The 26,991-nt window shown below is 47.9% G+C and overlaps 1 pseudogene; it reads right to left on the reverse strand.

Moving 5' to 3' along the window:
- Positions 1-789: 789 nt before the first annotated feature.
- On the reverse strand, positions 790-22,276 carry LOC147082098 (NACHT, LRR and PYD domains-containing protein 3-like; annotated as a pseudogene).
- Positions 22,277-26,991: the final 4,715 nt, after the last annotated feature.

The raw sequence follows: 26,991 nt of genomic DNA on the forward strand, positions 1-26,991 counted from the left end.
AAAGACACACACTGTACACAGGGACACTTGTTCCAGGGTCTGACTCCTCACTGGGAGAGACACACACTGTACACAGGGACACTTGTTACAGAGTCTGACTCCTCACTGGGAGAGACACACACTGTACACAGGGACATTTGTTACAGAGTCTGCCTCCTCACTGGGAGAGACACAAACTGTACACAGGGACACTTGTTACAGAGTCTGACTCCTCACTGGGAGAGACACACACTGTACATGGTGACAATTGTTACAGAGCCTGACTCCTCACTGGGGGAAGACAGCCAGGAGTACTGAGTGCAATTGTCAGTGTCCCACTGCAGCCCAGACTGAGCCCCACCCTGGGCCCTTCCTGTCTGTGCATTTCCGCAGTGCCCCAATGGGGAACATTCAGCCCCGGATATCCTGCAGAAGCAGCGCTGTGGGGCCGGGCGGCTGAGTCTCGTGACCATGTGGCTGGGCCTCTGACCTCACAATGGGAGATGATGCTCGCTCAGCTTAAATTAATTAAATTACTTAAATTAAACCGTTAAATTAAAAACCATTCTCCGTCCACGTCTTGTTCCCCGAAGAGGCCTTAGCTGTCTCTCTCCGGCTGAACTGAACTGATTCCTGCCCAGCCTGAAACAGATTAAAGATTAAACAGGAAATAAACAGATTGAATAACAGTGTAAATAACAGGGAGACTGGGGCTAATATTTCAATAATAATTACAGACAAATATTACCCAATAAAGTGACTGAATGCCATTGATATTTTATTTATTATATTAAACATTAACACAAACACTCACCGGATCCAGTCCAGACTCCTGCAGGTCAGGATGAGGTGGCAGAGAGCGGGGACAAATTCGTCTGTGAAGGAGTTTAATTCCAGGTTCAGGTCCATCAGTGACCGGTTTGTACTGAGAGCAGAGGCAAGATTCTCGGCACAAGAATCTGTGAGACCGACATTATCCAGCCTGGTGATCAGAGCCAGAGAAAAACCAGGAAGCAGAGTAAATCCGTAGAGTTTATTAATAACACTATTACTGATACTAGTAATAATGTTCAGTGTCAAACATCCAGTTATTTTAAACACAATCTCACACAGCCTGGTACTTACACAAATTCCTGTATTTTACAGTCCGGGTTCCTCAGAGCCGCAGACAATAGTTGCACACCTGAATCTCCCAGTTTATTATAACCCAGGGTCAGATCCGTCAGTGACTGGTTTGTAATGAGAGTGGAGGCGAGATCCTCAGCACAAGAATCTGTGAGACCGACACCAGCCATCCTGCAGATCAGAGAGAGATAAATAACAGGAATCAGAGTAAATCCCCGGTGTTTATTAATAACTCTATTACTGATACTGATAATAATGCACAGTGTCAGATATCCAGTTATTATAAACACACTCTCACACAGTCTGGTAATTAACCCAGTTTCTGTATTTTACAGTCCGGCTTCCTCAGAGGGGCTGACAGTAGCTTCATTCCTGAATCTCCCAGTTTATTTTTACCCAGGGTTAGAACCGTCAGTGACCGGTTTGTACTGAGAGCGGAGACGAGATCCCCGGCAAAAGAATCTGTGAGACTGACATCATACAGCCTGAGGATCAGAGGGAGAACATAAGAACATAAGAAATAGGAGCAGGATTAGGCCAATCGGCCCCTCAATCCTGCTCCACCATTCAATAAGATCATGGCTGATCTGATCCTAACCTCAAATCTTCTATCACTCTCCATCCACCCGAACCCATGTGATCTCCCGGGAGAGGCAAAAAACCAGATAAAAGGCCCAATGGCCAATTTGGGAGAAAAAAATCTGGGAAATTCCTCTCCGACCCATCTAGGCGATCGAAATTCTTCCAGGAGATCACTCTGTCCCTATATTTTCTACAGTACTTACCTTCTGTAAAGGCGATCTCCACCCCAGCCAGGAACAGGAATAAAACCATCTCCTGAAATCTAACACAGAATTAGAACACAGTAGGAACAGAACCAGGCTACACGGCCCCTGGGCCCACTCCACTACTCACAGGGCCATGACCATTCCGAACCTAGACTCAGGTCCAATTTCCTGCCCGCTCCCCGTAACCCTTAATTCCCTTTACTTCTAGGAAACTATCTATTTCTGTTATAAATGTATTTAATCATGTAGCTTCCACAGCTTTCTGGGGCAGCAAATTCCACAAACCTGCCACCCTCTGAGTGAAGAAGTTTCTCCTCATCTCAGTTTTGATAGAGCAGCCCCTTATTCTAAGATTATGCCCCCTAGTTCTAGTTTCACCCATCATTGGGAACATCCTCACCGCATCCACCCAATCAAGCCCATTCACAATCTTATATATTTCAATAAGATCACCTCTCATTCTTCTGATCTCCAATGGGTAGAGTCCCAATCTGCTCAACCTCTCCTCATATGACCACCCCATCATCCCTGGGAGTAACCGAGTGAACCTTTTTTGTACTGGCTCGAGAGCAAGTATATCTTTGCTTAAGTATGGACACCAAAACTGTATGCAGTATTCCAGGTGCGGTCTCACCAATACCTTGTACAACTGAAGCAATACCTCCCTATTTTTATATTCCATCCCCCTAGCAATAAAAGCCAACATTCCATTGGCCTTCTTGATCAATTGCTGCACCTGCATACTAACTTTTTGAGTTTCGTGCACCAGGACCCCCAGATCCCTTTGTACTTCAGTACTTTCCAGTTTCTTGCCATTAAGATAATAACTTGCTCTATGATTTTTCCTGCCAAAGTGCATAACCTCACACATTCCAGTATTGTATTCCATCTGCCAAATCTCTGCCCACTTACTTAGCCTGTCTATGTCCCTTTGCAGGTTTATTATGTCCTCCTCACTCACGACTTTTCGTCCCATCTTTCTATCATCTGCAAACTTTGATATGTTACACTCGGTCCCCTCCTCCAAATCGTTAATATAGATTGTAAAGAGTTGGGGAGCCAGCACTGACCCCTGTGGAACACCACTAGTTACTGGTTGCCAATCTGAGAAGAACCATTTATCCCAACTCTCTGCTTTCTGTTAGAGAGCCAATCCTCCACCCATGCCAGAATATTACCCCCAATCCCGTCATTTTTTATCTTGAGCAATAATCATTTGTGTGGCACCTTGTCAAATGCCTTTTGGAAGTCTAAATACACTATGTCCACTGGTTCCCCTTTATCCACCCTGTAAATAAGCCGTTCTCGGTAAGTTCCAGAACCAGCGCGATGACGTCATCACGTTGGTCACGTGTCGTCCCGAACGGCGGGAAATGTGATGACGTCATGACGTCAGACTGGGAGGTTCCCAGTTCAGACATGGTGAAGCCGGCATTAAGAAAAGACCTGTTGATTGTTTCTCCTGCATTCCATTGTTTGCTCTCTAGTTTACATTAAACTTCGTTTTATTATCAGACTGACTCAGCCTCAATACTTCAGTTTGGGATCTGTCGATTCCAACATTGGTGACCCCGAATCTTTGCGGACGATTTTCGTGGAGGACGTGCAGAACAAAACGATGGATGTTAACGCAGCGACCTTGAAGCTCCCTCAATTTTGGGAACAACAGGCGGCCTTCTCGTTCGTCCAAGCGGAGGCTCAGTTCCAGCTTCGGAGCATCATGCTGGATCAGACCCTGTTTTTTTATGTGGTCTCCACACTGGACAGCTCGATGGCTTCGAGGATCATCAGTCTGCTGGGGACCCCGCCCGAAGATAACAAATATGATACGCTTAAGGCGCAACTAATGCAGGTTTTCGGCCTCACGAAAGTGCAGCGCACGCGACGTTTACTCACGCTGCCCGGGTTAGGCGATGCCAAGCCATCTGAGTTGATGAGCCAGATGCTCACGCTCCTCGGTTCTGAGTCGCTGTGTTTTCTGTTTCGGGAACTGTTCCTGCGCCAGCTCCCCGAGCAGGTGCAAGCAGCCCTCACCAGGTCGGAGGCTATGGACGGTGTAGCGCTCGTGGCCAAGGCCGACACCATTTATGTGGTGACGCAGCTTTACTGCGCCACCTCGAAGCATCCCGCCCCAAAGACCTTCGCCTCGGTGCCTCCATCATCCGGTCTTTGCTACTACCACGCCCATTTCAGTCCAAAAGCTAGATGCTGCCGTCCTCCATGTAGTTTCGTGCCAAATGCACCGAGCAAGCAACAGCACTGACTGCGTAAATGGAAGAACGACCCCGAGGTTGGTTTAGCATCTACGATGGCGGTTGGAGATTCTGGGAAGTTATTGTATATCACTGGCTCCATTTCAGGCCGGCGGTTTTTGTGTGACACGGGCACTCAGTGCAGCATCCTCCCTGCTTCACTCCTCGACATCAGGGCAGGGAGGCGCAGTTCTCCACTCCAGGCCACCAACGGCAGTGCTATTTGTAAATTCGGGAAGCTGCGGATCCAGGTGTGTTTCGGCAGGCATCTTTTCCAATGGGAGTTTATAACCGCCAAAATCGCACAGGCAATCCTCGGCGCTGACTTCTTCTGTACCAATGGCCTATTGGTTGATTTGCAAAATCGCCATCTGATTCACGCCGCCACGTCTGCCTCCATCCCATGTTTTCGGGTCTCAGGCGCGCCTCACATGGTTTCCTGCACCGCGCCGGCGCCCGACAACTTCACCCGCCTTCTCAGGGAATTTCCGGATCTCACTCGACCCACCTTCTCGGCAACTACCGCTAAGCATGGTGTGGAGCATTACATCGCGATGACCAGCCCTCTGGTCTATGCCCGGCTCGGCGCCAGTAATCTCAAGGCCGTGAAGGTGGAGTTCGCCACCATGGAGCGGCTGGGGATTGTTCGCCGGTCGGATAGTCCCTGGTCTTTGCCACTTCATATCTTCCCTAAGCCCGGCGGTGTTTGGGGGCCCTGCGGCGATTATCGGCGCCTCAATGAGGTCACGACGCCCGACCGGTACCCAATACCGTACATTCAAGATTTCTCCGCACATTTGGCGGGCAATTAGAGTTTTCCAAAATCGACCTCGTCCGGGGGTACCATCAAGTGCCCATCCACCCCCAGGACATCCAGAAGACGGCGGTCATTACCCCATTCAGACTGTTTGAATTCCTCCGAATGCCGTTCAGGCTCAAGAATGAGGCGCAGGCATTGCAGCGCCTTATGGATTCAGTGCTGTGGGATCTTAAGTTCCTGTTTGTGTATCTCGATGACATCCTGTTCACCAGTACTTCGAAAGAGGAACATCTCAGCCATCTGCGCCTCCTTTTTCGCTGCCTCCATCAGCATGGCCTCATAATTATCCCGGCCAAATGCCAATTCAGGCTGCGACAGATCGACTTTTTGGGCCACCGCATCACTGCGGAAGGAGCAGTGCCACTTCGGTCGAAGGTGGAGGCGATTGCTGCTTTTCCACGCCCGCAATCCATTAAAGCACTCCAGGAGTTCCTCGGTATGGTAAATTTTTACCATCGGTTTGTTCCCCGGGCCATGCAGCTTATGCGGCCACTCTACGAGGCACTCAGAGGGAAACCAGGGAAGGAACCTGTGGTCTGGACACCAGAGATGGATTGCGTTTTGTGGACACGAAAAATGCTCTCGCAAACGCAACGATGTTGGCACACCCGCTGCCTGGCACCTCCATCGCGCTTACGACTGACGCTTCGGACTATGCCGTAGGCGCCGTGCAGGAGCAATGGGTCAACAGGACGTGGCAACCGCTGGCGTTTTTTAGCCGCCAATTGCATCATAATGAACGCAGCTACAGCACGTTCGACAGGGAGTTGTTGGCATTGTTTCTTGCAATCCGCCATTTTCGTTTTCTGTTGAATGGAAGCCAATTCACTGCGTTTGTGGATCACAAGCCCCTGACGTTTGCCATGGCCAAGACGGATGAGCCGTGGTTGGCTCGACAGCAATGACAGCTCACCTTTATTTCTGAGTTCACCACCGACATCCAGCACGTGTCCCGCAAAGACAACGTGGTCGCCAATTGCCTCTCACGTGCAACGGTCCAGGCCATCCAGTTGGGACTCGATTATTCACTCATGGCTTCTGACCAAGCGGCTGATCCAGAAACGCAAGCTTTCCGTACCGACTTCTCCTGCCTTCAACTTGCGGATGCACTTTTCCACTCGGCCGGCACCTGCTTGCTCTGCGACGTCTCCTTGGGGGCCCCCACCCGATCGTTCCGCTGTCCTGGTGTAGGAACGTTTTCGATGCCATCCACGGGCTTGCACACCCTGGCACTAAAACTACTGCTGTTCAAGTTTGTCTGGAGAGGGGTGCTCAAGGATGTCCGTGACTGGGCCAACAACTGCGTCGTGTGCCAGCGGGCTAAGGTGCAGCGGCACATCAAAGCTCCCGTAGCCATTTTCGAAGTACCGGAGCGGCGTTTCGATCACGTCCATGTTGACCTTGTCGGCCCACTACCGCCATCACAGGGTTTCACACATTTCTTGACTATTGTCGACCATACCACCAGGTGGGCCACTCCTTTGACGTCCACCACCTCCGCGGATGTCACCCGGGATTTTCTTTCCTCCTGGGTTGCAAGTTTCGGAGTTCTGTCTGATATTTCGTCGGACCATGGGCCGCAATTCTCGTCTGCACTGTGGAACGCTGTAGCCTTGGGTTTGGGCACCAAGCTCCATCGGACCACGGCTTACCATCCGCAGGCAAAGGGACTATGGAGCACTTTCATCGGTCCTTGAAGGTGTCGCTGCGGGCCAGCCTCCAGGGGGCTGCATGGACGGACAGGCTGCCTTGGGTGATGCTCGGGTTATGCACAGCGCCCAAACAGGACCTGCAGGCATCGGCTGCCGAGCTGGTTTATGGACAGCCACTCCGGGTGCCAGGCGAGTTTCTTCTGTCACCAACGCGACCTTGGTTGGCAGCCGGACAACTGGAGGCCCACTGGGACGCAGCTCAATCTTTTAGACTAATTCCGATGTCACATCACGGTTTGCCTGCGTCACATGTTCCGCCGGAGCTTATGCAGGCTAAATTCGTTTTTGTCAGGCATGATGCCCACCATAGTCCTCTCACACCTCCATATACAGGCTCTTTCCAGGTACTGCAGGCGGGTGCCAAGAGTTTTTTAGTGGACGTCGGGGGCAAGCCTGACCACATTTCCGTGGACTGCCTCAAGGCCGCACACCTGGACCTCGAGCGACCGGTCGAGCCGGCGCAGCCACCGCATCGTGGGCGGCCGCCCACTGCCGCCACACCTCACCGAACTGTTCCGCAGGCCAGCTCATCGTCTGCCCAGCCCATTCCTCTCCGGGAATATCGGAGTCATTCGAACAGGCTTGTCCGGCCTCCTCTCCGATTGACTTATGTGGTTAAAGACACTTCTGGGGGGGCGCATGTGGCAAAGCCACCAAGGGACTCCTGTATGACTAAATAACTGCCTTTAACAGAGTGCTACAGCACCTATGTTTGTTTACTGTTTGTAAATAACCCGTTCTCGGTAAGTTCCAGAACCAGCGCGATGACGTCATCACGATGGTCACGTGACGTCCCGAGCGACGGGAAACGTGATGACGTCATGACGTCAGACTGGGCGGTTCCCAGTTCAGACCTGGTGAAGCCGGCATTAAGAAAAGACCTGTTGATTGTTTCTCCTGCATGCCATTGTTTGTTCTCTAGTTTACATTAAACTTCGTTTTATTATCGGACTGACTCGACCTCATTACTTCAGTTAGGGATCTGTTGATTCCTACAAGCTATTATTCAGTCAAAGGAGGAAGCTTAAAAAGTTACCAGAAAAAGCAGTCAGCCTGAGGATTGGGATCTTTTTAGAAATCAGCAAAGGGGCCCAAGAAGTTGATAAAGAAAGGGAAAATGGAATATGAGCACAAACTAGCAAAAAATGTAAACAGGGATTGTAAAAGCTTCTATAGGTACGTGAAAAGGAAAAGGCTGGCGAAGGTAAATGTAGGTCCTTTACAGTCACAAACGGGAGAATTTATAATGCGGAATGAGGAAATGGCAGATAAATTAAATAAAAGCTTTGATTGTCTTCAAGGAGGAAGACCAAAAAACTTCCCCGAAATACGAGAAAACCAAGGGTGTGACGAGAATGAGGAACTTAAAGAAATCATCAGTAGTAAAAAAGCAGTACTAGCAAAATTAATGGGACTAAAAGTCGATAAATCCCAAGGACCGGATGACCTACATCCTAGGGTTTTCAACGAGGTGGCCAGTGGAATAGTGGACGCATTGGTTGTCATCTTCCAAAATTTTATAGATTCTGGAATGGTTCCTGCAGACTGGAGGATAGCAAATGTAACCCCACTATTTAAGAAAGGAGGGAGAGAGAAAACGGGGAACTGCAGACCTGTTAGCCTCACATCAGTAGTTGGGAAAATGCTGGAATCTATTATAAAGGATGCAATAAATGGGCACTTAGAAACTAATATTAAAAATGGGTAGAGTCAACATGTATTTATGAAAGGGAAATCCTGCTTGACAAACCTATTGGAGTTCTTTGAGGATGTAAGTAGTGGAGTAGACAAAGGGGAATTGGTAGATGTGGTGTATCTGGATTTTCAGCAGGCCTTCGATAAAGTCCCACACAAGAGGTTGGTGAACAAAATTAGGGCACATGGAATTGGGGGTAATATACTAGCGTGGATTGAGATTTGGTTAACAGACAGAAAACAAAGTGCAGCGATAAACGGATCTTTTTCAGGATGGCAGGCTGTGACTAGTGGGGTACCGCAAGGATCGGTGCTTGGGTCCCAGCTTTTCACAATCTATATCAATGATTTGGATGAGGTGACGAAATGTAACATTTCCAAATTTGCTGATGATACAAAGCTAGGTGGCAGCATCAGTTGCAAAGCGGATGTGAAGAGGCTTCAAGGGGATCTCGACAGGGTCAGAGGGTGGGCGAGAACATGGCAGATGGAATATAATGTGGATAAATGTGAAGTTATCCACTTCGGTAGAAAAAACAGAAAGGCAGAGTATTTCCTAAATGGTGAAAGATTGGGGAATGAGGAAGCTCAAAGGGACCTGGGTGTCCTTGTACACGAGTCACTGAAAGTGAATGTTCAGGTGCAGCAAGCCATTAGGAAGACAAATGGTATGCTGGCCTTCATTACAAGAGAACTTGAGTACAGGAGTAAAGAAGTCTTAGTCCAATTATATAGGGCCTTGGTGAGACCACATCTGGAGTACTGTGTACAATTTTGGTCTCCTTACCTAAGGAAGGATATACTTGCCATAGAGGGAGTGCAACGAAGGTTCAAGAGATTGATTCCTGGGATGGCAGGACTGTCATATGAAAAGAGATTAAGTAAACTAGACCTGTATTCTCCTGAATTCAGAAGAATGAGAGTATATCTCATTGAAGCGTACAAAATTATTACAGGGCTTGATAGGATGGATGCTGGGAGAATGTTTCCCTTAGCTGGGGAGTCTAGAACCAAGGGCCACAACCTCAACATAAAGGGTAGACCATTCAGGACTGAGATGAGAAGACATTTCTTCACACAGAGGGTGGTGAATATTTGGAATTCTGTACCCCAGAGAGCTGTGGAGGCTCAGTCATTGGGTATATTCAAAACAGAAATTGATAGATTTCTGACTAGTAAGGGCATGAACGGATATGGCGATAGGGCTCGTGAATGGAGTTGAGGCAGAAGATCAGCCATGATCTTATTGAATGGCGGAGCAGGCTCGAAGGGCCGAATGGCCCTCTCCTGCTTCTTTTTCTTGTGTTCTTAAATCTCCAATGTTTATTAATAAGACTATTACTAATACTAATAATAATGTTCAGTGTCAGACATCCAGTTATTATAACACAATCTCAGAGTCTGGTGTTTACCACAGTTTCTATATTTCACAGTCCGGATTCCTCAGAGACGCAGACACTAGTTTCACTCCTGAATCTCCCAGGTTATTTTGATCAGTCTAAACACAAACAGAGAGAGAAACAAACTGAGTCAAATCCCGGATCTGATATATTTTTCTCTCTCGGATATTACAGCAATCACTGAAAGTACTTCAGCAAATTAAAAACCCAGTTTCCCCCCGCGATTTCCCACCTCGATGGGTCTGGTGTGGCTGGGGTTGGGTGTGGCCAAGGTCCGGTCCAGTCACCGCCTCGCTCTGGTGAATTGGAGGAAGCGGGTTTGAAGAGGTCATTTGATGACGCGCACATTGAGTTTGACAATTGTGTTGTCAGTGTTCTACAGTATTGAGGTGCTGCAAACACCGACAACCTCTGCACAGAGGAGCACGGCTGCACCCAGGCTTGCCCATAACTCCCTCCATAAGCATATGGAGGGAGCCACAGCACGCAGGGAGGTTGCCTTCCCTTCCACGGGCGGTACAGACCAACTCAGCTTGGTTGCACTTTGCACAGTGGGGCTCAAGCAGGAATGTCGTCAGGAGGACTAGGCTGCAGTGGCGCAAACCTTTCAATGATCTCAGTAGATCATGAAATGTTACTGCAAAACCACCCTCAACCTCATCCTGCTGTGACACTCATCACATCCCCATCACTCTGCCTTCCCTATCCTACTACTGCACATTCAAACTCACACCTACTTACCTTGCACCTCCACCCATCCTCTCTATCTATATTATCACATCCCCATCTCACTACCCACCCCTCACACTCACCCTCATCCTAGTCCAATCATACCAACTAACAACATACAAGGGAAGGGAATTGTGTGTTTTAGACAATGTTCACATGAAGTTTCTGTTAATGTGGTGTCAAACATTCAACCCTTTATTTTCAAAACATTCCTTTCTTCGACATTTTTGTGTGCACCTTTGGAAGTGGCTTTGTGTGTTAGTGAATGGTGAGACATAATGGTACCCCCCGCAATGCTGATGAGTGTGACAGGAATGGTTTGTGCATTGTAGGGATGCTTTATGTTGTTGGTGTGAGATGGTGCCAATCTGGTGCATCATCTGGCCATGGTGAGGCCATCTCTGGCGTCCCGGGCAGCAATGTGTTCTGGTATTGATGCCCTCTGTGCTGTGCAGCATCAGGAGTTGCGGAACAGGTTGTTGTTGTTCTTGATGCTGCTGGTGTTGGGGCTGATCGTGGTGGGACTCTGAGGCCCAAGGTGAGACAGTATAAACCATACCCATGCTGATGTAATAAATGGCAGGTGAACTTGAGATGACAGAAGCAATCTGTCAATGGTCAGAAAGGTTGTTCCATTGAGGGGACACTGGATAGAGAGTTTGCACCAAACACTTGCAATCTGCAATAACAATAGAAAACGCTGGAAAAACATAGCAGGCCAGGCAACATCCGTGGAGAGAGAAACAGAGTCAACATTTCGGGTCAAAACCCTTCTACAGAACTGAGAAAAAAAGGCAGGAAATGAAAGAGGTTAAAAGGCAGTTTGGGGGCTGGGAAATGGGGGAGGGGATGAAAGAAGAGACATTAAGAGATATTCAAGGTGAGACGAGATAGTAATAGGACAGGTAAAGAAACAAACAATGGCTCTAAATGAATTGTGAAATGCGCCGGCAGAGTGAAGGACAGTTGCCATGTGGGAGAGAGAGAGAAAAAAGGAAAAGGCACAAACCAAAAGCGTGGATAAAAAATGTAAAAATAATAGTGGCCGAGGTTATGATCTGAAATTGTTGAACTCGATATTGAGTCCAGAAGGCTGTAAAGTACCTAATCGGAAGATGAGGCGCTGTTCCTCGAGTTTACAGTGAGCTTCCATGGAACAATGCCAAGGCCACAGATGGTGAGGTCTGAGTGGGAACGGAAAGGTGAATTAAAGTGACAGGCAACCGGAAGCTCGGGGTCACACTTACAGAGTGAGCGGAGGTGTTCCGCAAAGCGGGCACCCAACCTGCGTTTGGTCTCCCCAATGTAGAGGAGACCACATCGTGAGCAGCGAATACAGTATAATAGATTGTAAGAAGTACAAGTAAATCGCTGCTTTATCTGGAAGGAGTGTTTGGGGCTCTGGACAGTGGGAAGGGAAGAGGTAAAAGGGCAGGTGTTGCATCTCCTGTGCTTGCATGGGAAGGTGCAGTGGGAAGGCAAGGGGTGTTGGGGTGATTGAGGAGTGGACCAGGATGTCTCAGAGGGAGCAGTCCCTATGGAATGCTGAAATGGGAGGGGAGGGGAAGATGTATTTGCTGGTGGGATCACATTGGAGGTGGCAGAAATGGCGGAGGATGATCCGTTGAATGTGGAGAATGGTGGGGTGAAAGGTGAGAAGGGGAACCATATCGTGGTTCTGGGAGGTAGGGGCAGGGGTGAGAGCAGGAGCGCGGGAGATAGAACGGACCCAGTCAAGAGCCATGTCAACCACGGTAGAGGAGAATCTTTGGTTGAGGAATAAGGAAGACATGTCGGAAGCATTAGTATGGAGCGTGGCATTGTTAGAGCTGATGCGGCAGAGACAGAAAAACTGGGAGAATGGACCAGCTTCCTTACAGGAAGCGAGGTGGGAGGAAGTGTATTCCAGGTAGCTGTGGGAGTAAGAGGGCGTATAGTGAATCTTTGTCAATAGCAGCAATAGAGTTTTTTCTGTCCAGTTACAAGTTTTAAATGTCCCTGTGCTCCTAGTTTATAGGAGTGGAGAGTCTCTCACATTATTCCTCGTTAAACTGGCTCTACATTTATTTCAGGTGTAACTGACCCGTCAGTTTTTGAGGAATTTTCGGAAGTTCCCTGTCCGAGCGGGGCCTCACACAAAGGGGGCAGGTTATGGGGAATTCCAGGGTTCAGTGCCCCCGTTTACCTCGGAGCCGCCCGCTGTGTGTGAGTCCCCACCGCTGGCCAGTGTGAGTCTGTACTCCGGGGCAAAACCTCACAATATGTTAGATTGGAACCTTTTTACCGGCAGATTTAAGATTCTGAATATCAATCTTTACTCAATGTTCAGGGCTGTGTATAATTGTAAACATTTACTGCTCAAAGAATTTCCTATTCCCCAATAATCACAAACCAGGAAACTTCCCCCTGGACAAGACACAGCCTGCATGTTATTGGAGTAAATATCAAACAGTTAGTGATTTAATGTCGGGTTTCTCTCCTGTTTCCAGTTGAAATGGTGGATGTGGAAAATATTTTAAATTAATTTTATCTTTACTGCTGGATTATATTTGATGTTTACATTCCGCTGTCCAGCCATATTAAATATGATTTATTGTAACTAAATTATCAGACTCTCAGTGACTTGTAGTTTCAAGGCAAGGGGCAGGAGGTTTAGAGGGGATTTGAGAAAAAACTTTTTCACCCAGAGAGTTATACAGCACAGAAAGAGGACCTTCGGCCCATTGTGTCTGCGCCGGCCATCAATCCCTGTCTATTCTAATCCCATTTTCCAGCACTTGAAACACCATAGCTTACAAGGCTATGGACCAAGTGCGCATCTAAATGCTTCTTGAATGTTGAGGGTTCCAGCTTCGACCACCCTTTCAGGCAGCGAGTTCCAGATTCCAGCCACGCTCTGGGTGAAAAAGATTTTCCTCAAATCCCCTCTAAACCCCCTGCCCCTTCCCTAAACTTAAGTTATTTACCCATCTGGAAGGGGAAAAGTTCCTTGCTATCAACCCTATCTATGCCCTTCATAAACTTGTACACTGGCAGCAGCAGCAAGAGAGGCCCTGGGTGGAGACTGAGGATATAAAGTGCGGGAGAGAGAGAGAGTGCGGCCCAGACTCACCGGCAGCAGCGAGAGTGGCCCTGGGTTGAGACTGAGCACAGAGACCGATCATTTAAAAAACGGGGGTGTGAGAGAGTGGCCCAGACTCACTGGCAGCAGCGGCGAGAGCGGCCCTGGGTGGAGCCCTGAAAGTGGTTTAAACAGAGTGCTGCAAGTTGGGAATTGGTTCTTACTTTGCACGAAGGAAACAGTCCGCGAGCGGGAGCAGTCAAACAACAACAACTGCGAAACTGCTAAAGTGTCGTCACAACCAGGGAAGGAGCTGATTGGTAAGTAGGACCTGGTGAGTATTTCTACAGTCCAGTCGTTAATGTAAAAGTTATGTCTCTAGTTTAATGTAAGTCGTGTTTAAAGGCAAGTAAGGTCCCTAGATATTTAATATTCTTTCATTTAAAGGAAGTAAAGGGAGTAAATGAAGGGAAGGACATGGCAGGACAGACCTTTGTGGGAAGAAGAGGCGGCGGCGGAGCGGCTATAAAAGCGACCCCGAGGACCAGGCAGGTTTACAAATCTCCAATCTCAGAGCTCCGAGAGCGGGAGAGAGGTAAAAAGTAGTTGAAGTGTGACGTCACCAGAAAGCAGGTAAGTGATTTGTTGGTGAGTATTTTTTCTCTTTCTCTTTTTTTTACAAGCTTACATTCTGCAGTTTCTTTTTTTCCAGGGTCTCTGTGGTGTAGTGGGGACAGATGGTAATTAAGCACCCTAGAGTATATCTTTAATTGGTGGTATTGAATTAATTTAAATTAATTAAAGGGTAAGTCATGTCAGGACAGCCCAGCCTCGTGTTATGCTCCTCTTTCTCTATGTGGGAATTCAGGGATGCTGCCAGTGTCCCTGATGACCATGTGTGCCAGAAATGCATCCAGCTGCAGCTACTAGCGGACTGTATTGAGGCGCTGGAGCTGCGGATGGATGAGTTTTGGAGCATTAACGATGCTGAGAGGGTCGTGGATTACACGTTTAGTGAATTGGTCACACCGCACGTTAGAGCTGCACAGGCAGAAGGGAAATGAGTCACCTTCAGGCAGAGCAGTAGGGGCAGGCAGGTAATGCAGGGGACCCCTGTGGCCATCCCCCTTTCAAACAAGTATACCGATTTGGATACTGTTGAGGGGGATGACTTACAAGGGGAAGGCAGCAGCAGCCAACTTCCTGGCACCAGGGGTGCATCTGCTGCTCAGGAAGGAAGGAAAAAGGGGGGGGAGAGCAATAGTGGTAGGGGATTCTATCGTAAGGGGAACAGCTAGGCGTTTCTGTGGCCGTAGACGTGACTCCAGGATGGTATGTTGCCTCCCTGGTGCCAGGGTCAAGGATGGCACTGAACGGCTGCAGGGCATTCTGAAGAGGGAGGGTGAACAGGCAGAGCTCGTGGTTCACATTGGGACCAACGACATGGGAAGAAAGAGGGAGGAGGTCCTGCAGCAAGATTTTAGGGAGCTCGGTAGCAGTTTAAAGAGCAGGACCTCAAATGTTGTAATCTCTGGATTATTCCCGGTGCCACATGCTAGTGAGTATAGGAATAGGCGGATAGAGCAGATGAATGCGTGGCTAAAGAGTTGGTGCAGGAGGGAGGGCTTTTGTTTCCTAGGTCACTGGGTCTGCTTCTGGGGAAGGTGGGACTTGTACAAGTCGAACGGGTTGCACCTGAACCAGAACGGGACAGATATCCTTGTGGGGAGGTTTGCTAGCACTGTTGGGGGGGGGGGGTTACACTAACATGGAAGGGGGATGGGATACAGAGTGGAGCTATAATAGGGGGTGATGTACAGCCAAATATAGAGGAAAAAACAAGTCAGCTTGGAAGGCAGAGCAAATATGTAATGGCACAAGGGAGTAGGGCAAGGCTGGATGGCATTTATTTTAATGCAAGGAGTTTTGCGAATATGGTGGATGAACTGAAGGTGTTGATGAACACATGGAAGTATGCTATTGTTGCTATCACGGAGACATGGTGGAGGGAGGGGCAAGACTGGCAGCTCAATATTCCAGGGAATAGAATCTTCAGGCGAGAGAGAGGAGGCGGTAAAAGAGGAGGGGTTGTCACAATATTAATTAAGGATTCAATTACTGCTATAAGGAGGGATTATATATTAACAGGTTCCTCTAATGAGGCCACATGGGTAGAACTTTAAAAAAAAGGGGTAAGCACTTTGCTGGGAGTGTACTATAGGCCCCCAAACAGTCAGGGGGAGATAGAGGAACAGATATGTAGGCAAATCTCAGAGAAATGTGCAAATAATAGGGTAATAATAGTGGGGGATTTCAACTTCCCCAATATTAACTGGGATAGTCAGAATGTGAAAGGATTAGAGGCTGCAGAATTCTTAAAGGGCATCCAGGAGAGCCTTTTGAGCCAGCATGTAGAAAGTCCTACAAGAGAGGGGGCGTTACTGGACCTAATTCTTGGGAATGTGGCCGGGCAAATGGAAGAAGTGTTAGTAGGTGGGCACTTTGGTGACAGTGACCATAATTCGGTGAGATTTAAGGTAGTCATGGAAAAGGACAGAGATTGACCGGAGATAAAGGTTCTAAATTGGGGGGAAGGCCAATTTTAACATGATACGGCAGGATCTGGCCAAAGTGGGCTGGGATCAGCTACTTGCAGGAAAATCCACATCGGAGCAATGGGAGTATTTCAGAAGGCAAATAGAGAGAGTACAATGGCAACATGTTCCCGTAAAGGTCAAGGGTGGGACCAGCAAGCCCAGGGAACCTTGGATGTCAAGGGATATACGAGAATGGATTAGGAACAGAAGGAGGGCTTTTAGCAGATACAAAGAACTAAAGACAGAGGAAGCCCTAGAGGAGTATAAAAAGAGCAGGGGGATATTAAAAAAGAAATTAGGAGAGCGAGGAAGGGCCATGAAATAACACTGGCGAGCAAAATAAAGGAAAATCCTAAGGTGTTTTATAAGTATATTAAGGGTGAGAGGATAACTAGGGAAAGAGTAGGACCCATTATGGAGAAAAGTGGCAATCTGTGTGTGGAGCCAGAAGATGTAGGTGGAGTTTTAAATACATTTTTTGCAACTGTGTTCACTATGGAGAAGGACGATGCAGACGTAGAAATCGGGCAGGGGGCCTGTTATATACTTGCATATTAGCATCGAGAGGGAGGAGGTACTGGCGATTTTAGCAGGCTTAGAAGTCGATTAATCCCCAGGCCCAGACGAGATGTATCCCAGGCTGCTGTGTGAGGCAAAGGAGGAGATTGCAGGGGCTCTGACACAAATTTTCAGAACCTCTCTGGCCACAGGGTATGTGCCAGAGGACTGGAGAACAGATAACGTAGTACCATTATTCAAGAAGGTTAGTAGGGATAAACCAGGGAATTACAGGCCAGGGAGTCTAACATCAGTGGTAGGGAAATTATTGGAAAAAATTCGGAGGTACAGAATTAGTCTCCACTTGGAGAGGCAAGTATTAATCAGGGATAGTCAGCATGGCTTGTCAAGGGAAGATCATGTCTGACTAAATTTAGTGAATTTTTCGAGGGAGTAACTAGGTGTGTGGATGAGGGTAGTGCAGTGGATGTGGTATACATGGATTTCAGTAAGGCTATCGATAAAGTCCCGCATAGCAGACTGGTCAAGAAGGTAAGAGTCCATGGGATCCAGGGTGCCTTGGCACATTGGATCCAAAACTGGCTTCGTGGCAGAAGGCAGAGAGTGATGGTGGAAGGTTGTTTTTGTGACTGGAAGCCTGTGTCCAGTGGGGTACCGCAGGGATCGGTGTTGGGTCCCTTGCTGTTTGTGGTCTACATTAATGATTTGGATGTGAATGTAAAAGGTATGATCAGTAAGTTCGCAGATGACACGAAATTGGTTGGGTGGTAAATAGCGAGGAGGGTAGCCTCAGTCTGCAGGATGATATAGATGGGTTGGTCAGATGAGCGGAACAGTGGCAAATGGAATTGAACCCTGAAAAGTGTGAGGTGCTGCATTTTGGAGGGACTAACAAGGCAAGGGAATACACAATGAATGGTAAGACCGCAGGCAAGACAAAGGATCAGAGGGACCTTGGTGTGCATGTTCATAGATCCCTGAAGGCAGCAGAACAGGTGGATAAGGTGGTTAAAAAGGCATAAGGGTTACTTTCCTTCATTAGCTGAGGCATTGAATATAAGAGCAGGGAGGTTATGAAAGTGCTGTACAAAACGCTGGTTAGGCCACAGCTGGAACACTGTGTGCAGTTCTGGTCACCACACGATAGGAAGGATGTGATTGCTTTGGAGAGGGTGCAGAGGAGATTCACCAGGATGTTACCTGGGCTGGAGCGCTTCAGCTATGAAGAAAGACTGGACAGGCTGGGGTTGTTTTCCTTGGAGCAGGGAAGGCTGAGGGGGGACCTGATTGATGTGTACACAATTATGAGGGGCATAGATAGGGTAGATATTAAGGAACCTTTTCCCTTAGTAGAGGGGTCAATAACAAGGGGGCATAGATTCAAGGTAAGGGGCAGGAGGTTTAGAGGGGATTTGAGGAAGAACCTTTTCACCCAGAGGGTGGCTGGAATCTGGAACTCACTGCCTGAAAACGTGGTAGAGGCAGGAACCCTCACAACATTCAAGTTGCATTTGGATGAGCACTTAAAATGCCATAGCATACAAGGCCACGGACCAAATGCTGGAAAATGGGATTAGATTAGACAGGTCTTGATGGCGGCGTGGACGCAATGGGCCGAAGGGCCTCTTTCCGTGCTGTATAACTCTCTGACTCTATGACAGCTCGGCTGCGTGGAGTGCTCCTCCTGTGTTATGTGGGAAGTCAGGGACACTTTCAGTGTCCAGGGCGAACGCATGTGCAGGAAGAGTCTCCAGCTGCAGCTACTCGAAATCTGTGTTTTGGAGCTGGAGCTGCAGCTTGAGTCATGGTGGAGCATCCGCAAAGCTGAGATCTTCGTGGATAGCACGTTTAACGAGGCGGGCACACCACAGATAAAGAGTGCACAGGCAGACAGGGAATGGGTGACCACCAGAGAGAGTAAAAGAACTAGGAAGGTAGACCCCTGGGTTCATCCCCTTCTCCAACAGATTTTCCGTTTTGGATACTGATGAGGGAGGTGGTTTCTCAGGGGAATGGAGCAAGAGCCAAGTTCGTGGCACTAACAGTGGCTCAGCTGCACAGGAGGGGAGGAAAAAGAGTGGGAGAGCAATAGTGTTAGGGGATTCTATCATAAGGGGAACAGATAGACGTTTCTGTGGCCACAGACGTGACTCCAGGATGGTATGCTGCCAGGGTCAAAGATGTCACTGAACAGCGGCAGGGCATTCTGAAGTGGGAGGGCGAAGAGTCAGTGGTCGTGGTTCACATTGGTACCAATGACATAGGTAGAAAGAGGGATGAGGTCAAGCAACAAGAATTTAGGGAGCGAGGTAGCAGATTATAAAGCAGGACCTCAAAGGTTGTAATCTCTGGATTATACCCGGTACCACGTGCTAGTAGGTATAGGAAGAGAGAGCAGATGAATGCGTGGCTTAAGAGTTGTTGCAGGAGGGAGGGCTTTAATTTCCTGGATCACTGGGACTGCTTCTGGGGAAGGTGGGACCTGTACAAGTCAGACAGGTAAGACAGATGAATTGAAGGTGTTGATGAACACATGGGAGCATGATATTGTTACTATCAGAGATATGGGTGAGGGAGGGGCAGGACTGGCAGCTCAATATTCCTGGGTATAGAATCTTCAGGCGAGACAGAGGAGGGTGTAAAAGAGGAGGGGGTGTCGCAATATTGATCAAGGAGTCAATTACTGCTGTAAGGAGGGATGATACCTTCGCAGGTTCCTCTATGAGGCCATATGAGCAGAACTTAAAAATAAAAAGGAGGCAAGCACTTTGCTGGGAGTGTACTATAGGCGCCCAAACTGTCAGGGGGAGATAGGGGAACAGATATGTAGGCAAATCTCAGAGAAACGTAGAAATAATAGGGTAATAATAGTAGGGGATTTCAACTTCCCCAATATTAATTGGGACATTCAGAGTGTGAAAGGTTTAGGAGGGCAAGTGCTTGCTCCCTTTTTGTTTGTTTTTAAGTTCTACCAAATAGGCCTCATTAGAGGAACCCGCTAAGATATCATCCCTCCTTATTGCAGTAATTGACTCCTTGATTAAGAACATAAGAACATAAGAACATAAGAAATAGGAGCAGGAGTAGGCCAATCGGTCCCTCGAGCCTGCTCCGCCATTCAATAAGATCATGGCTGATCTGATCCTAACCGCCAATCCACTATCACAGAACCATCTCCTGAATCTAACAGAATTAGACACACAAAATAGGAGCAGGATCAGGCTACACGGCCCGTGGGCCCGCTCCGCTACCCAAAGGGCCATGAGCGATCTGAACCTGGACTCATGTCCATATTCCTGCCCGCTCCCCGTAACCCTTAATTCCCTTTACTTCTAGGAAACTGTCTATTTCTGTTTTAAATTTATGTAATGATGTAGCTTCTACAGCTTTTTGGGGCAGCATATTCCATGGAACTACCACCCTCTGAGTGAAGTAGTTCCTCCTCATCTCAGTTTTGAAAGAGCAGCCCCTTATTCTAAGACTATGCCCCCTAGTTCTAGTTTCACCCATCATCGGGAACATCTTCCCCGCATCCACCCGATCCAACCCCTTCACAAACTTATATGTTTCAATAAGATCGCCTCTCATTCTTCTGAACTCCAATGAGTAGAGTCCCAATCTACACAACCTCTTCTCATATGTCCATCCCCTCATCTCCGGGATTAACCGAGTGAACCTTCTTTGTACTGACTCGAGAGCAAGTATGTCCTTTCTTAAGTATGGACACCAAAACTGTACGCAGTATTCCAGGTGCGGTCTCAACAATACCTTGTAGAACTGAAGCAATACCTCCCTATTTTTATATTCTATCCCCCTAGCAACGAAAGCCAACATTCTGTTTTAAATTTATGTAATGATGTAACTTCTACAGCTTTTTGGGGCAGCATATTCCATGGACCTACCACCCTCTGAGTGAAGTAGTTCCTCCTCATCTCAGTTTTGAAAGAGCAGCCGCTCCTGTTTTGCTCCCCCCTCTGTCTCGCCTGAAGATTCTATACCCCAGAATATTGAGCTGCCAGTCCTGCCCCTCCCTCAACCATGTCTCTGTGATAGCAACAATATCATACTCCCATGTGTTCAACGCCTTCATTAATCTGCCTTACTCGTATTAAAATAAATGCCATCTGGCCTTGCCTTACTCCCTTGAGCCGTTACATATTTGCTCTGCCTTCCAGGCAAAATTGTTTTTCTTCTATATTCAGCTTTGCATCACCCCCTACTATAGCTCCACTCCGTATCCCATCCCCCTGCCCAGTTAGTTTAAACCCCCCTCAACAGCACGAGCAAACCGCCCCGCAAGGAGGTTGGTCCCGTTTCAGTTCAGGTGCAAACCATTTGACTTGTACACGTCCCACCTTCCCCAGAAACAGACCCAGTGATCTGGGAAACGAAAGCCCTCCCTCCTGCATCAACTCTTTAGCCACGCATTCATCTGCACTATCCTTCTATTCCTATACTCACTGGCACGTGGCACCAGGAGTAATCCAGAGATTACTACCTTTGAGGTCCCGCTTTTTAATCTGCTACCTAACTCCCTAAATTCTTGTTGCAGGACCTCATTCCTCTTTCTACCTGTGTCGTTGGTACTTATGTGAACCAAGAACTCTGACTGTTCGCCCTCGCCCTTCAGAATGCCCTGCAGCTGTTAAGTGACATCTTGACCCTGAAACCAGGAAGGCAACATACCATTTTGGAATCACGGCTGCGGCCGCAGAAACGCCTGTATGCACCCCTCACTATTGGGTCTCCTACCACTATTGCCCTTCCACTCTTACTCCTCCCCCTTGTGCAGCTGAGGATAAAGACTATAAAATCCCTACTTCATCACAAGGATCCATTTTAGATTCTCCATTCCTTAGGGAATTACTAACCGATCCTCATATTATTGGTCATATTTGTGTTGAATCTTCTTCTCACTGGTTTAACTGAACTGTTTATTTCCCTTCATTACGGAACAACAACACAATCCGTGACTGTTCGGCAATTCGCCCAAGTGTTAGAGACAAATAAATAGTTACCTCAACACCCAGCATTTGTGCAGTACGGGTGCCAGCCGCTGGAGTCCTTCACACTGAATGGAGCAGTCCTCTAGATTGAGGTGATTTAATGTATCACAGAGTCCAATGACATGAGACAGGACTGCACAGTCAATCGGAGTCAACTCTAATTCACTAAATGTGAGTGATTTCACAGATCGCACTGTGGCCCGAGCCAGTGCTTTATTCTGAGGCTCAAACAGGTAGTGGAATGTGTTCAGGAGGTTCATTTTACCAGTTTCACTCTCTGTGTTTCCAATCTGTCCTTCAACCTTCTCCTTCACCCAGTCAATCACTCGGCAGGTGGTTTGATGAAGAAATGGACCCAGAAACTTGTCCAGGGGCCAAGCTGACTGTGGTGAGGAGAGACCAGCAACAAACCGAAGAAATATCTCAAATCGCCCACCTTCATTGCTGTGGGCTTCTCTGAGGAGTTTCAGGATGTCCCCAGGATCTGGAGTCAGGAATTGTGCGAGTGCGGCTACAAACTCTTGGATGGTGAGGTGCGGGAATGTGTACACCACGCTCTGGGCAGAATCATCGCTCTCCAAAAGTTCCATCATGAACCCAGACAGGAACTGGGAAGGTTACAGATTTTATTTGATCAAATCTCCATTACTAAATACAATCTTCTTCTCGGAGACTCCTGTGAAAGCCATCTCACCAAGCTTCAGTAATACATCACGGGGGCTATCAATCTCTCGGCCATGGCTCTTCAGAATTTTGTAAATATCGTAGGAATATAGTTGGGTGATGGTCTTGGGAAATTGCTGCTTTTTCCGGTCTCTTTGTGTAAAGAATGGACCCAGTGAGAGTCCGAGGATCCAGCAGTAGGAAGGGTTGTAGCACATGGTGTACAGGATCTCTTTCTCTTCCACATTGTCGAAAACAGCTGCTGCCACCTTCTGATCTTCAAAAAACTTGTTGAAATATTCCTTCCGCTCTTCACCAACAAATCCCAGGATTTCAGTCCAGATACTGATCTCAGCTTTTTCCAATAAATGTAATGCAGTGGGGCGGCTGGTCACTAGCACTGAACATCCTGGGAGCAGCTTGTGCTGTATTAAACTGTACACAATGTCAGACACGTCACACCAGTCTTCGGGATCTGTGCACATGTGCTGAGGTTCTGCATTTCTCCGATTGTCAGCAAAATCGATCCTATCCTTGAATTCATCCAAACCATCGAATATAAACAGCAAACTCTCTGGGTTCTTCCAGAGGTCTCCCAGAATATTCCCAATGTAATGATACAGATCCTGTATCAGATTCCTCAGGTTTATTCTACAGTAAATAGCGTTCAAATCGCGGAATTTGAAGATGAAAACAAATTGAAAGTGTGGGAATATTTTCCCAGTGTACCAGCCATGAACAATCTATCGTACCATTGTTGTTTTACAATCCCCGGGACACCACTCACTGCAGCTGAAGTCCCAGAATATGATTTTGTCCGGGAAAGACTGCTCTGGAACAATTGATCAGTTCGGATTTTTTCCAGCTCTCTCCGGAGATGTTTCTCTCGCCACTCTTCATGGTCTCGGCCTCTTGCCAGCAGTTCGTGTTCTACAAGTGTCCGATCTCGAAAAGTAGAAATGACCGTTTGCTCAGCGTATCGATCAACTAGCTGGAAAACCTTCACCTTCTCCTTTATTAGGAAAGTGTTCACTCTCAGTGTTTCAGTTTGTACCCGGAGTGTTTCCTTCTGTTCCTGTTGAAGGTCTTCAATTAGAACAGACAGGATGTGATTTCAATGTTAGTTATATTGTCAAAGAAAGTTCTGCTATACTGCTCAGCTTTTCAGTAAAATGTGACACAAACTTTTTCGAAATTTTAATCGCAGACAGTTAGAAAATCAAAACAGTTCTTGTGAATCTTACTTGACAGGAAATTTCTGAGAGCAGTTTCAATTCTACATGGGACACTAATATTTATTAACATGGCGACCTGGGCGAGGGTGAAATGTTCGCTCTGATGGAGAATACTATCTGTTGCACAATGTACTGCAGGCATCTCATTACAAATCCACAGATGATTCTGGTTATGTAGCTGTAGTGGTTATAATGGATCAGTGATTGAACCCCACCCCCAGCAGAGCTGCGCCTTTGTACAAATAGCAAATCGGGAATTGAGCAGCAGGGAGAGAGGGACAGGCTCAAAATGTACTGATTGGGCAGCACTGAGAGAGGGACAGGCTCACAATGTACTGATTAGAAAGCACTGAGAGAGGGACAGGCACACAATGTACTGATTGGGCAGCACTGGGAGAGAGACAGGCTCCCAATGTACTGATTGGGCAGCACTGAGATAGAGATAGACTCACAATGGACTGATTGGGCATCACTGAGAGAGAGACAGGCTCACAATGTACTGATTGGGCAGCACTGAGAGAGGGACAGGCTCACAATGTGCTGATTGGGCACGTCTGAGATTGGACAGGCTCACAATGTACTGATTGACCAGCACTGAGAGAGGGACAGACTCACAATTTACTGATTGGGCAGCACTGAGAGAGGGACAGACTCACAATGTAATGACTGGGCAGCAATGAGAGAGGGAATGACTCCCAATGTACTGATTGGGCAGCACTGAGAGAGGGACAGGCTCACAATGTACTGATTGGGCAGCACTGAGAGAGGGACAGACTCACGATGTCCAGATTGGGCAGCACTGAGAGAGGGACAGACACACAATGTATTGATTGGGCAGCACTGAGAGAGGGACAGGCTCACAATGTACTGATTGGAAAGCACTGAGAGGGGGACAGGCTCACAATGTACTGATTGGGCAGCACTGAGAGAGGGACAGACACACAATGTACTGATTGGAAAGCACTGAGAGGGGGACAGGCTCACAATGTACTGATTGGGCAGCACTGAGAGAGGGACAGACTCACGATGTCCAGATTGGGCAGCACTGAGAGAGGGACAGACACACAATGTACTGATTGGGCAGCACTGAGAGAGGGACAGACTCACAATGTACTGATTGGGCAGCACTGAGAGAGGGACAGACTCACAATGTACTGATTGGGCAGCACTGAGCGAGGGACAGGCTCACAATGTATTGATTGGGCAGCACTGAGAGAGGGACAGGCTCACAATATACTGATTGGGCAGCACTGAGAGAGGGACAGACTCACAATGTACTGATTGGGCAGCACTGAGAGAGGGACAGGCTCACAATGTACTGATTTGACAGCACTGAGAGAGGGACAGGCTCACAATATACTAACTGGGCAGCACTGGGAGAGGGACAGGCTCACAATGTACTGATTGGAGAGCACTGAGTGAGGGACAGGCTCACAATATGCTGATTGGGCAAACCTGAGAGAGGGACAGGCTCACAATGTACTGATTGGGCAGCACTGAGAGAGGAACAGGCTCACAATGTACTGATTGGGCAGCACTGACAGAGGGACAGGCTCACAATATACTGATTGGACAGCACTGAGAGAGGGACAGACTCACAATGTACTGATTGGGCAGCACTGAGAGAGGGACAGGCTCACAATGTACTGATTTGACAGCACTGAGAGAGGGACAGGCTCACAATGTACTAACTGGGCAGCACTGGGAGAGGGACAGGCTCACAATGTACTGATTGGAGAGCACTGAGTGAGGGACAGGCTCACAATATGCTGATTGGGCAAACCTGAGAGAGGGACAGACTCACAATGTACTGATGGGCAGCATTGAGAGAGGGACAGGCTCACAATGTACTGATTGGGCAGCACTGAGAGAGGGACAGGCTCACAATGTATTGCTATGGCAGCACTGAGAGAGGCACAGGCTCACAATGTACTGATTGACCAGCACTGAGAGAGGGACAGGCTCACAGTGTACTGATTGAGCAGCACTGAGAGAGGGACAAGATCACAATGTACTGATTGGGCAGCACTGAGAGAGGGACAGGCTCACAATGTACTGAGTGGGCAGCACTGAGAGAGGGAAAGGCTCACAATGTACTGATTGGGCAGCACTGAGAGAGGGACAGGCTCACAATGTACTGATTGGGCAGCACTGAATGAGGGACAGACTGACAATGTACTGATTGGGCAGTACTGAGAGAGGGACAGGCTCACAATGTCCTGATTGGGCAGCACTGAGAGAGGGACAGGCTCAAAATGTCCTGATTGGGCAGCACTGAGAGGGGGACAGGCTCACAATGTACTGATTGGGCTGCACTGAGGGAGGGACAGACTCACAATTTACTGATGTTCCCCAATTTTTGGTCAGCTCTTGGGTGAGCTCTTGGCAAATTCTATACATTTCCAGTTAACATTTCACAGGGAAATGTTAATGTTATTGTGAAGGTAGAAAGGGGATAACAGCAACAACAACTTGAATTGACATAGCCCCTTTAACTTAGTAATAACGTCCAGAGAGTCTCAGCAGGAGCGTAATCAGATAAAAGGAAACACCGAGCCAAATAAAGAGATATTAGAACGGGGGACCAAAAGCCAGGTAAAAAAGATTGAATTTTAATATTGAACAGTCGATAAGTAGAGACGGATAGGGTTGGAGGGGGAATTCCAGAGTTCAGGGTCGAGGCTGCTGAGAACACAGCCAGCAAAAGTGGAGAGGTGAAAATCAGGATGCACAATGTTCAAAATTGAGGAGTGCAGAGATATCCGAGGGTTCTGGGCCTGCAGAGTTAGGGATGCTGAGATCATGGAGGAATGGGAGATAAGGATGATAATTTCAAAATCAAGACTTTGCCAGACAGGGAGCCAAAGTAGGTCAGCGAGCACATGGGTGATGTGCGAACGGGACTCCGTGCGAGTTCCGATAGGTGCAGCAGAGTTGGGGTAAGCTCAAATTTATAGAGGATGTGCTGAGCTTTCGCTCCCACACACTCTCCATCAACAAGACCACCGACTTCCAACTCTGTAACATTCACTGTCTGCGCCCCTGCCTCAGCCCATCTAATGATGAACTCCTCATCTATGCCTTTGTTTTCTCCAGTCTCAGTTATTCCAACAGGCTAAGGCTTACCAACCACCAACATTCAGGATCTAATAGGATGCATTAGTTGCAAACATTCTGGTCAAGCCTCACACCGTTGCCAGGGAGAGGGATGGAATCCATGGCTAGGGAATGGAGTTTATGGCCGCGACCAAAGATAATGGCTTTGGTCTGTCCAATATTTAATAGGAGGAAGTGTTTGCTCAGCTAATACTGGATGTCGGACAAGCTGCATGACGCATCAGAGACAATGCAGGACCTGAGAGAGGTGGTGGTGCGGTAGAGCTGATTCTCTTCAGTGAAATCTAACATTG

The sequence above is a fragment of the Somniosus microcephalus genome, unplaced genomic scaffold (genome assembly GCF_052327205.1).
Source record: "Somniosus microcephalus isolate GS21.2 unplaced genomic scaffold, FLI_Smic_1.0 scaffold176, whole genome shotgun sequence".
NCBI lineage: Eukaryota > Metazoa > Chordata > Chondrichthyes > Squaliformes > Somniosidae > Somniosus > Somniosus microcephalus.